Genomic DNA, 11,822 nt, shown 5'->3' with positions numbered 1-11,822 from the left:
ACTAGGGATGGAGTGTGACCAGGCATCTAGGATGGGGATGTGACAGCACAGACTAGGGATGGGAGTGTACGCAGCACTAGGATGGTAGTGTGACCAGACACTAGGGATGGGAGTGTGGAACACTGTAGGGACAGCACTAGGGATGGAGTGTGTACCAGGCACTAGGGATGGGGAGTGTGACCGGCACTAGGATGGAGATGTTGACCGGAATGCACTAGGGATGGGAGTGGGACCAGCCTATAGGGATGGGAGTGGACCAGACACTAGGGATGGGATGTGACAGCCCTAGGATGGATTGAGAACACTGGGGACGGAGTGGTGAGCAGACACAGGGATGGAGTGTGACCAGAACACTAGGGGATGGAGTGTGACCAGACACTAGGATGGGGAGTGTGACCAGACCCTAGGGATGGGAGTGTGACCAGACCACTAGGGATGGAGTGTGGCATGTGACACTGGGGCCGGGAGTGTGGAGCAGACACTGGGGATGGTGAGTGTGAGCATGTAGCACGGGGGACGGGGAGTGTGGAGCAGACACGGTGAAGACCTGGGGATGGAGTGTGACCAGACACTAGGGTGGTGACGCAGGACTACTCGGCAGTGGGAAACTAGGGAGGTGTGACCGGACACTAGGGATGGGAGTGTGACCAGCCACTAGGGTGCTGGAGTGTGAGCATGTAGACACTGGGAAGGGAGTGTGGATTCAGACACTAGGGGATGGGAGTGTGAGCAGCACTAGGGATGGGAGTGTGACCAGACACCTAGGGATGGAGTTGTGACCAGAACCGAGGGATGGGAGTGGTGAACCAGAACACTAGGGATGGAGTTGTACCAGACACTAGGGATGGGAGTGTGGAGCATGTAGACTGGGGACGGGATGTGAGCAGACACTAGGGATGGGAGTGTGACCAGACCGTAGGGCATGGGAGTGGTGACCAGACACTATGGAGGGAGTGGGAACGGATGGTGGACCAGACACTAGGGATGGGAGTGTGACCAGGATGACACGTAGGGATGGGAGTGTGAGCATGTATACCACTGGGACGGAGTGTGACACGACACTAGGGATGGGAGTTAGTGAGCATAGGACACTGGGACGGATGTGAGCAACACTAGATGGGAGATGTGACAAACCTGGGATGGGAGCGTGACCAGACCTAGGGATGGGAGTGTGAACCACACTAGGGGAGATAGGGAGTGTGACCGGACACTAGGGATGGTAGTGTGACCAACACTAGGGATGGGAGTGGACAATGTAGACACTGGGACGGAGTGTGCAGACACTAGGGATGGAGTGTGACCAGACACTAGGGATGGGAGTGTGACCATAGGAGGTCACCTAGGGATGGAGGTGACCAGACACTAGGGATGGAGACAGACAGGTTGGATGAGCATGTAGACATGGGACGGGAGTGTGAGCGACACTAGGGATGGGAGTGTGATACATGTAGTGACACTGGGGACGTGGATGGTGAGCAGACACTAGGATGGGAGTGTGGACCGGACACTAGGGATGGGAGGTGGACCGGACACTAGGGTGGATGTAAGCTGGGAGTGTGACCAGGCACTATGGATGGGGAGTGTGAACAGACACTAGGGGATGAGACGTGTGACCAGACACTGGAGGTATGTGACCAAGGCACTAGGGATGGGAGTGTGACCGGCAACTAGGGATGTGAGTGGTGACCAACGATCTAGGGATGGGAGTTACGCACTGGGAGGGCCAGACACTAGGGATGGGAGTGTGTGACCCAGCACTAGGGATGGGTAGTGTGCCAGGCCAGGAGGGTGTACCACACTAGGGATGGGAGTGTGACCAGGCACTAGTGGTGTGGTGACCAGGCAATAGGGATGGGAGTGGTGCCAGACACTAGGGATGGGAGTGCCAGTCTGGATGAGTTTGCCAGACACTAGGGATGGGAGTGTGACCACTACACTAGGGATGGGAGGGTGAGCATGTAACCACTGGGGACGGAGTGTGAGCACATAGGGATGGAGTGTGACCAGACACTAGGGTGGAGTGTGACCAGACACTAGGATGGGAGTGTGACCAACACTAGGTAATGGGAGTGTGAACGTACACTAGGGGTGAGTGTGAGCATTAGACACTGGGACGTGAGCGTGGGCAGACACTAGGGATGGGAGTGGTGAGCATGTAGACACTGGGGACGGAGTGTGAGTCGACACAGGATGGGAGTGTCCAGACTACTAGGATGGAGCGTGACCAGACCTAGGGTATGGGAGTGTGACCAGACCTAGGATGGGAGTGTGACCGGACACTAGGGATGGGAGTGTGACCGACCTAGGGGATGGGAGTGTGAGCATGTAGACACTGGGAGCGAGTGGTGAGGCAGACACTAGGGATGGGAGTGTGAAGCAGCACACTAGGGATGGGAGTGTGATACCAGACACTAGGATGGGAGTGTGACAAGACCTAGGGATGGGAGTGGTGACCAGTACACTGGGTGGAGTGTGACCAGACTAGGGATGGGAGTTGAGTCATGTAGACAACACTGGAGGACGGGAGTGGTGAGCAGACACTAGGGATGGATTGTGAGCATGTAGACACTGGGGTATCGGGAGTGGAGCAGACACTAGGGATGGAGTGTGACAGACACTAGGGATGGGGAGCGTGACCAGTACACTAGGGATGAGAGTGTGACCTGACACTAGGGATGGGAGTGTGACCGGACACTAGGTGGGAGTGTGACCAACACTAGGGATGGGAGTGTGAGCATGTAGACACTGGGGGACGGGTGGTGAGCAGACACTAGGATGGAGTGTGACCACACTAGGGGATGGGAGTGTGGACCAACACTAGGATGGGGTGTGACCAGAACTAGGGATGGGTCTGTGAGCATGTGACCACTGGGGACGGAGTGTGACAGACACTAGGGTGGGTGTGACATGTAGAGCACTGGGGACTGGAGTGTGCGCAAACAGAGGAGGACTATACTGAGGGATGGGAGTGTGACCAGACACTAGGGATGGAGTGGTTATGACCAGACACTAGGTGATGGAGTGTGACCGGACACTAGGGATGGAGTGTGTACCGAGACACTAGGGAATGGAGTGTGACCAGAACACTAGGATGGGAGTGTGACCAGACACTAGGATGGGAGTGTGACCAGAGCGACTGGGATGGGAATGTGACCGGACACTAGGATGGGAGTGTGACCGACACTAGTTGGAGGGAGTGTGACCACACTGGATGGGAGTGTGACTCGACACTAGGGATGGGAGTGTGACCAGGACACTAGGGATGGAGTGTGACGCGACACCAGGGAGGGATGGTGACCGGACATCTAGGGATGGGAGTGTGCCGGACCCTAGGATGGGTTGACCGACCTAGGATGGGAGTGTGACCAGACACTAGGTGGGAGTGTGGACGCGAACACTAGGTGGATGGAGTGTGAACCGACACTAGGATGAGTGTGACCAGACACTAGGAGGGATGTGACCGACCTAGGTGGAGGTCCAGACACTAGGGATGGGAGTGTGACCAGACACTAGGGAATGGAGTGTGAGCATGTAGACACTGGGGACGGGAGGTAGCAGACAACTAGGGTGGGAGTGTGCCAGACACTAGGGATGGGAGTGTGACCCAGCACTAGGGATGGAGTGTGACAGAACACTAAGGATGGGAGTGTGACCAAACACTAGTGGATGTGGAGTGTATGCTATGTAGACACTGGGATGGGAGGGAGCAGACACTAAAGGGATGGAGTGTGAGCATGTAGCACTGGGGACGAGCTGTGAGCAGACACTAGGGATTGGAGTGTGACCAGACCAGGGATGGAACGTGACCAGACCTAGGGATGGAGTGTGACGCAGTACACTAGGATGGTGAGTGTGACCGGACCTAGGGATGAGTGGACGCAGAACACTAGGGATGGGAAGTGTGAGCATGTAGACACTGGGGACGGGAGTGTAGCAGACACTAGGATTGGGAGTGTGAGCGACACTATGGTATGGGAGTGTGACCAGACACTAGAGGGTGGAGGTGACCAGACCTAGGGGATGTTGAACTGAGGGTTGTGACCAGACACTAGGGATGGTAGGTACGCTGGGTGAGGTGCATGTAACACACTGGGGACGGGGATGTGAGACAGACACTAGGGATGGGAGTGTGGACCAGAACACTAGGGATGGGAGTGTGCACCAGACACTAGGTATGGGAGTGTTGACCAGACACAGGATGGAGTGTGACATGCACCTAGGGTATGGGAGTGCGACACAGTACACTTGGGATGGGAGTGTGAGATGGTAGACACTGGGGACGGAGTGTGCGAGAACACTAGGATGGGTGTGAGCATGTAGACACACTGGTACGGAGTGTGAGCAGACACTAGGGAGGGGAGTGTGAACCAGACACTAGGGATGGGAGCGTGACCAACACTAGATGGGAGTGTGACCAACCTAGGGCAGTGGCGAGGTTGTGGACGTTGACACGGATGGATCACTAGGATGGGAGTGTGAGCACTGTAGACACTGGGGACGGGAGTGTGCAACTAGGATGAGGACAACTAGGGATGGGAGTGTGACCAGACACTAGGATGGGATGTGACCAGACACTAGGGGGAGTGTGCCAGCCTAGGATGGGTGTGAGCCTTAGACACTGGGATCGGGAGTGTGACCAGACACTAGGGATGGATGTGGAGCATGTAACACTGGGACGGGCAGTGTGGACAGACACTAGTGGATGGGAGTTTAGACATGATGGAGGCACTGGGACCTGGATGTGTGACCCGTCACTAGGGATGGTAGTGGACCACACTAGGATGGGAGTGTGACCGAACCTATGGATGGAGTGTGACCAGACCTAGGGATGGGAGTGTGACCAGCACTAGGAGTGGGAGTGTGACCAGACACTAGGGATGGGAGTGTGACCATGCACTACGGGATGGAGTGTGACCAGGACTAGGGATGGGAGTGTGACCAGACCTAGGGATGGGAGTGTGACTAGGCACTAGGGATGGGAGTGTGACCGAGCAACTAGGATTGGGACGTGTAGACCAGCCACTAGGGATGGGAGTGTGACCGGATATAGTATGGGAGTGTGACCAGGCAACTAGGGATAGTGTGACCAGACACTCAGGGATGGGAGGTGGACCGGAACACTAGGATGAGTGGGCATTGTCACGGGCTGTGTAGCAGCATGGATGGGGCAACTAGGATTGGGATGTGACCAGACACTAGGAGGAGGTACTAGGAGGAGTGTGACCAGACACTAGGTGATGTAAGACACGGATGGGTGTGAGCATGTAGACACTGGGGTACGGGAGTGTGGCAGACACTAGGAATGGGAGTGTGCATGACACAGGACGAGCTAATGGGATGGAGTGTGACAGACACTGTAGGTGACAGACTGGGATGAGTGTGGCAGTACACTAGGGATTGGAGTGTGAACCGACACAGGGATGGGAGTGTGACCAGACACTAGGATGGGAGTGTGAGCATGTAACACTGGGAAGGAGTTGTGAGCGACGGAGTGCAGGCTTAGGGGACTGAGCTAGGAGCATGGTAGAATTGGCGTGGACCAACACTAGGGATGGGGTGTGCCACACTGGACGGACCAGACTAGGGATGGGATGTGACCAGACACTAGGGATGGGAGTGGATGAGCCTTGGGATAGGTGCAGCTAGGGATGTGTGAAACCGAGATGGTGTACCAGCCCAGGAGGTGGACCACCATGATGTGACAGACTAGGATGAGTGTGAGACACTAGATGAGGACACACTGGGGACGAGTGTGAGCAGGACACTAGGGATGGAGTGTGAGCAGGGGATTAAAAAAAGGTGTTTTTCTTATGGCTTGTTCTTACCGAGATGGGTTCTATCGCGAATTAGTGGAAATGGGAAACACAGGGTTTATCTCGACAGATGTGTATTATATAATGGCAGAAGTCGACAGATGTGTTATTATATAATGGACAGAATCGAAGGAAGGGGATTATATAATGGACAGGTGAAGTCGAGGATTTGTATATATATAATGGACAGGTGAAGTCGACAGATGTGTATTATATATGGACAGGTGAAGTCGAGGATGTGTATTATATAATGGACAGGTGAGGTTGAGGGATGTGTATTATATAAGGACAGGTGAGGTTGAGGGATGTGTATTATAATCATGGACAGGTGAAGTCGACAGATGTGTATTTATAATGGGCAGGTGAAGTCGAGGGATGTGTATTTATATGGACAGGTGAGTTTGAGGGATGTGTATTATATAATGGGCAGGTGAAGTCGAGGGATGTTATTATATATGGACAGGTGAAGTCGACAGTGTGTATTATATAATGGACAGGTGAAGTCGAGGGATGTGTATTAATAATGGGCAGGTGAGTCGAGGGATGTTTTATATAATGGACAGGTGAAGTCGAGGGATGTGTATTATATAATGGACAGGTGAGGTCGAGGGATGTGTATTATATAATGGACAGGTGAAGTCGAGGGATGTGTATCATATAATGGACAGGTGAAGTCGACAGATGTGTCTCATTTAATGGGCAGGTGAAGTCGAGGGATGTGTATTATATAATGGGCAGGTGAAGTCGAGGGATGTGTATTATATAATGGACAGGTGAAGTCGAGGGATGTGTATTATATAATGGGCAGGTGAAGTCGAGGGATGTGTATTATATAATGGGCAGGTGAAGTCGAGGGATGTGTATTATATAATGGGCAGGTGAAGTCGAGGGATGTGTATTATATAATGGGCAGGTGAAGTCGAGGGATGTGTATTATTTAATGGGCAGGTGAAGTCGAGGGATGTGTATTATATAATGGACAGGTGAAGTCGAGGGATGTGTATTATATAATGGGCAGGTGAAGTCGAGGGATGTGTATTATATAATGGGCAGGTGAAGTCGAGGGATGTGTATTATTTAATGGGCAGGTGAAGTCGAGGGATGTGTATTATTTAATGGACAGGTGAAGTTAACAGATGTGTATTATATAATGGACAGGTGAAGTCGAGGGATGTGTATTATTTAATGGACAGGTGAAGTCGAGGGATGTGTATTATATAATGGACAGGTGAAGTTGACAGATGTGTATTATATAATGGGCAGGTGAAGTCGACATATGTGTATTATATAATGGGCAGGTGAAGTCGACAGATGTGTATTATATAATGGACAGGTGAGGTCGAGGGATGTGTATTATATAATGGGCAGGTGAAGTCGACAGATGTGTATTATATAATGGACAGGTGAGGTTGAGGGATGTGTATTATATAATGGACAGGTGAGGTCGAGGGATGTGTATTATATAATGGACAGGTGAAGTTGAGGGATGAGTATTATATAATGGGCAGGTGAAGTCGACAGATGTGTATTATATAATGGACAGGTGAAGTCGAAGGATGTGTATTATATAATGGGCAGGTGAAGTCGAGGGATGTGTATTATTTAATGGGCAGGTGAAGTCGACAGATGTGTATTATATAATGGACAGGTGAAGTCGAGGGATGTGTATTATATAATGGGCAGGTGAAGTCGAGTGATGTGTATTATTTAATGGGCAGGTGAAGTCGAGGGATGTGTATTATTTAATGGACAGGTGAAGTCGAGGGATGTGTATTATATAATGGACAGGTGAAGTCGAGGGATGTGTATTATATAATGGACAGGTGAAGTCGAGGGATGTGTATTATATAATGGGCAGGTGAAGTCGAGGGATGTGTATTATTTAATGGGCAGGTGAAGTCGAGGGATGTGTATTATTTAATGGACAGGTGAAGTTAACAGATGTGTATTATATAATGGACAGGTGAAGTCGAGGGATGTGTATTATTTAATGGACAGGTGAAGTCGAGGGATGTGTATTATATAATGGACAGGTGAAGTTGACAGATGTGTATTATATAATGGGCAGGTGAAGTCGACATATGTGTATTATATAATGGGCAGGTGAAGTCGACAGATGTGTATTATATAATGGACAGGTGAGGTCAAGGGATGTGTATTATATAATGGGCAGGTGAAGTCGACAGATGTGTATTATATAATGGACAGGTGAGGTTGAGGGATGTGTATTATATAATGGACAGGTGAGGTCGAGGGATGTGTATTATATAATGGGCAGGTGAAGTCGACAGATGTGTATTATATAATGGACAGGTGAAGTCGAAGGATGTGTATTATATAATGGGCAGGTGAAGTCGAGGGATGTGTATTATTTAATGGGCAGGTGAAGTCGACAGATGTGTATTATATAATGGACAGGTGAAGTCGAGGGATGTGTATTATATAATGGGCAGGTGATGTCGAGTGATGTGTATTATTTAATGGGCAGGTGAAGTCGAGGGATGTGTATTATTTAATGGACAGGTGAAGTCGAGGGATGTGTATTATATAATGGACAGGTGAAGTCGAGGGATGTGTATTATATAATGGGCAGGTGAAGTCGAGGGATGTGTATTATTTAATGGGCAGGTGAAGTCGAGGGATGTGTATTATTTAATGGACAGGTGAAGTTAACAGATGTGTATTATATAATGGACAGGTGAAGTCGAGGGATGTGTATTATTTAATGGACAGGTGAAGTCGAGGGATGTGTATTATATAATGGGCAGGTGAAGTCGACAGATGTGTATTATATAATGGACAGGTGAAGTCGAGGGATGTGTATTATATAATGGACAGGTGAAGTCGACGGATGTGTATTCTATAATGGACAGGTGAAGCTGAGGGATGTGTATTCTATAATGGACAGGTGAAGTCGAGGGATGTGTATTCTATAATGGACAGGTGAAGTCGACAGATGTGTATTATATAATGGGCAGGTGAAGTCGACAGATGTGTATCATATAATGGGCAGGTGAAGTCGAGGGATGTGTATCATATAATGGGCAGGTGAAGTCGAGGGATGTGTATTATTTAATGGACAGGTGAAGTCGAGGGATGTGTATTATATAATGGGCAGGTGAAGTCGACAGATGTGTATTATTTAATGGGCAGAAGTCGACAGATGTGTATTATATAATGGACAGAAGTCGAAGGAAGGGGATTATATAATGGACAGGTGAAGTCGAGGGATGTGTATTATATAATGGACAGGTGAAGTCGACAGATGTGTATTATATAATGGACAGGTGAAGTCGAGGGATGTGTATTATATAATGGACAGGTGAGGTTGAGGGATGTGTATTATATAATGGACAGGTGAGGTTGAGGGATGTGTATTATATAATGGACAGGTGAGGTTGAGGGATGTGTATTATATAATGGACAGGTGAAGTCGACAGATGTGTATTATATAATGGGCAGGTGAAGTCGAGGGATGTGTATTATATAATGGGCAGGTGAGGTTGAGGGATGTGTATTATATAATGGGCAGGTGAAGTCGAGGGATGTGTATTATATAATGGACAGGTGAAGTCGAGGGATGTGTATCATATAATGGACAGGTGAAGTCGAGGGATGTGTATCATATAATGGACAGGTGAAGTCGACGGATGTGTATCATATAATGGGCAGGTGAAGTCGAGGGATGTGTATTATATAATGGGCAGGTGAAGTCGAGGGATGTGTATTATATAATGGACAGGTGAAGTCGAGGGATGTGTATTATATAATGGACAGGTGAAGTCGAGGGATGTGTATTATATAATGGACAGGTGAAGTCGAGGGATGTGTATTATTTAATGGACAGGTGAAGTCGAGGGATGTGTATTATATAATGGGCAGGTGAAGTCGAGGGATGTGTATTATATAATGGGCAGGTGAAGTCGAGGGATGTGTATTATATAATGGGCAGGTGAAGTCGACAGATGTGTATTATATAATGGGCAGGTGAAGTCGAGGGATGTGTATTATTTAATGGACAGGTGAAGTCGAGGGATGTGTATTATATAATGGACAGGTGAAGTCGAGGGATGTGTATTATATAATGGGCAGGTGAAGTCGACGGATGTGTATTATATAATGGGCAGGTGAAGTCGACAGATGTGTATTATATAATGGGCAGGTGAAGTCGACAGATGTGTATTATATAATGGGCAGGTGAAGTCGACATATGTGTATTATATAATGGGCAGGTGAAGTCGACAGATGTGTATTATATAATGGACAGGTGAGGTCGAGGGATGTGTATTATATAATGGGCAGGTGAAGTCGACAGATGTGTATTATATAATGGACAGGTGAGGTTGAGGGATGTGTATTATATAATGGACAGGTGAGGTCGAGGGATGTGTATTATATAATGGACAGGTGAAGTTGAGGGATGAGTATTATATAATGGGCAGGTGAAGTCGACAGATGTGTATTATATAATGGACAGGTGAAGTCGAAGGATGTGTATTATATAATGGGCAAGTGAAGTCGAGGGATGTGTATTATTTAATGGGCAGGTGAAGTCGACAGATGTGTATTATATAATGGACAGGTGAAGTCGAGGGATGTGTATTATATAATGGGCAGGTGAAGTCGAGTGATGTGTATTATTTAATGGGCAGGTGAAGTCGAGGGATGTGTATTATTTAATGGACAGGTGAAGTCGAGGGATGTGTATTATATAATGGACAGGTGAAGTCGAGGGATGTGTATTATATAATGGACAGGTGAAGTCGAGGGATGTGTATTATATAATGGGCAGGTGAAGTCGAGGGATGTGTATTATTTAATGGGCAGGTGAAGTCGAGGGATGTGTATTATTTAATGGACAGGTGAAGTTAACAGATGTGTATTATATAATGGACAGGTGAAGTCGAGGGATGTGTATTATTTAATGGACAGGTGAATCCGAGGGATGTTTATTATATAATGGACAGGTGAAGTTGACAGATGTGTATTATATAATGGACAGGTGAAGTCGAGGGATGTGTATTATTTAATGGACAGGTGAAGTCGAGGGATGTGTATTATATAATGGGCAGGTGAAGTCGACAGATGTGTATTATATAATGGACAGGTTAGGTCGAGGGATGTGTATTATATAATGGACAGGTGAAGTCGACGGATGTGTATTCTATAATGGACAGGTGAAGTCGAGGGATGTGTATTATATAATGGACAGGTGAAGTCGAGGGATGTGTATTCTATAATGGACAGGTAAAGTCGACAGATGTGTATTATATAATGGGCAGGTGAAGTCGACAGATGTGTATCATATAATGGGCAGGTGAAGTCGAGGGATGTGTATCATATAATGGGCAGGTGAAGTCGAGGGATGTGTATTATATAATGGGCAGGTGAAGTCGAGGGATGTGTATTATATAATGGACAGGTGAAGTCGAGGGATGTGTATTATATAATGGACAGGTGAAGTCGAGGGATGTGTATTATTTAATGGACAGGTGAAGTCGAGGGATGTGTATTATATAATGGACAGGTGAAGTCGAGGGATGTGTATTATTTAATGGACAGGTGAAGTCGAGGGATGTGTATTATATAATGGGCAGGTGAAGTCGACAGATGTGTATTATATAATGGGCAGGTGAAGTCGACAGATGTGTATTATATAATGGGCAGAAGTCGACAGCTGTGTATTATATAATGGACAGAAGTCGAGGGATGTGTATTATATAATGGACAGGTGAAGTCGAGGGATGTGTATTATATAATGGACAGGTGAAGTCGACAGATGTGTATTATATAATGGACAGGTGAAGTCGAGGGATGTGTATTATATAATGGACAGGTGAGGTTGAGGGATGTGTATTATATAATGGACAGGTGAGGTTGAGGGATGTGTATTATATAATGGACAGGTGAAGTCGACAGATGTGTATTATATAATGGGCAGGTGAAGTCGAGGGATGTGTATTATATAATGGACAGGTGAGGTCGAGGGATGTGTATTATATAATGGAC

The sequence above is a fragment of the Salvelinus namaycush genome, chromosome 24, assembly GCF_016432855.1.
Source record: "Salvelinus namaycush isolate Seneca chromosome 24, SaNama_1.0, whole genome shotgun sequence".
Taxonomy (NCBI): domain Eukaryota; kingdom Metazoa; phylum Chordata; class Actinopteri; order Salmoniformes; family Salmonidae; genus Salvelinus; species Salvelinus namaycush.
Note: the sequence above shows the minus strand (reverse complement) of the source record.